Source organism: Rhinopithecus roxellana, chromosome 12 (genome assembly GCF_007565055.1).
Source record: "Rhinopithecus roxellana isolate Shanxi Qingling chromosome 12, ASM756505v1, whole genome shotgun sequence".
In the NCBI taxonomy this organism is placed as follows: Eukaryota; Metazoa; Chordata; class Mammalia; order Primates; family Cercopithecidae; genus Rhinopithecus; species Rhinopithecus roxellana.
In genome coordinates, this window is record NC_044560.1 from 101,534,137 (window position 1) to 101,535,529 (window position 1,393).

A 1,393-nucleotide genomic window follows, 5' to 3' on the forward strand; every position below is an offset into this window, starting at 1 on the left:
ATCTTCTTTTGGGATTTATGTTTCATATATTTTAGAATACTTGATATTGAGTTCCAAGTTACAGAAGTTCTTTTCATTTCTTATGACAACATGCCCTATACCCAATGTAATTATTGTAGAAAATTCAATGTTTGCATAGTACATAATAGTATGAATGTGTAATAATTTACTTATTATAATAAGAAGCTTCTGACATAGATCCCCCAAATCTCACCTCCTGGTATTCCCACTCGTATGGAATCCCTTTCTCTTGAGTGTGGGCTGGACCTAGCAACTTGCTTTTAATGAGTAGAACACAGAAAAATGAATGGGAAAGCACTTCTATGATTAGATTATGAAACACTGGTAGCAGTCTCTTGCACTCTCTTGTCTTGCTCATTATGATGATGTAAGCTGCAATATGGAGAGGCCCACATAGCAATAAATGTTTTAAGAGCAAAGACTCTTAAAACAGCCAGAGAGGAACTGAGACCCTTGGAATTGAATCCTACCAACAACTATATAAATGAGCTTGGACGTAGATTCTTCTTCAGTTGAACCTTCAGAGGAAATCCCAGCCTCAGCTGCCACTTGAGAGCAGTCTTGTGAGAGACCCCCATTTAGAGGTCCCGGAAGAGCAACACCCAGATATAACACACATGGTGATATAATAAATGCTGTTTTAGTGAGTCATTACACTTTGGAATAATTTGTTACACAGCAATAGGTAACAAATACATTTTTTCTATCTACTATTTTTGGACATGCCTCCTTCCTCTTATTTGCTGTTATAAGTATTATTGCATTAAATAGCCTGCAGAACATAACTTATCTTCAGAAACTTATTTACATAAGTGGCATTGGTAAGTCAAAAGGTAGGAGCAGGCCTCAGTTTGGTAGTGCATATAATAAAAGATTGGAATAATACAAAGAAGATTAGCACGGCCTCTACACAAAGATAATATGCAAATTCACGAAGTGCTCCATATTTTTTTACAACGGCTTAAAATCCATTCAATGGATGAAGGATAGTGTTTTCACCAAGTGGTGTTCTGTATCTTGACTGTGGTGGTAAATATTAATACATGAACCTACACATGGGATTAAGTTGTACAGAACTACACACACACACACACACACACACACACACACACACACCCCAATGAGCATAAGTAAAACTGGAGACATCTGAATGAGGGTGCTGAGATGTATCATTGTCAGTATCAGGTTGTGAAATTATACTGTAGTTTTTAAGATGCTATCATTGGGGGAGACTAGGAAAAGAGTACATATGATCTATGATCATTCTGTATTATTCCTTCCAACTAAATGTGAATCTATAATCATCTCAATAAACATTGCAATTTTTAAATGAGATGAGCATTTTATTTATTTATTTATTTATTTTTCTTGA

The 1,393-nt window shown here is 35.5% G+C and overlaps 1 non-coding gene across 1 annotated transcript; it reads left to right on the forward strand.

The window, feature by feature from the left end:
• The first annotated feature begins 867 nt into the window (after positions 1–867).
• LOC115892492 lies at positions 868–972 on the forward strand. Its single transcript, XR_004052371.1, has one exon. It is a non-coding gene; the product is annotated as a U6 spliceosomal RNA (small nuclear RNA).
• The last annotated feature ends 421 nt before the right edge of the window (positions 973–1,393 follow it).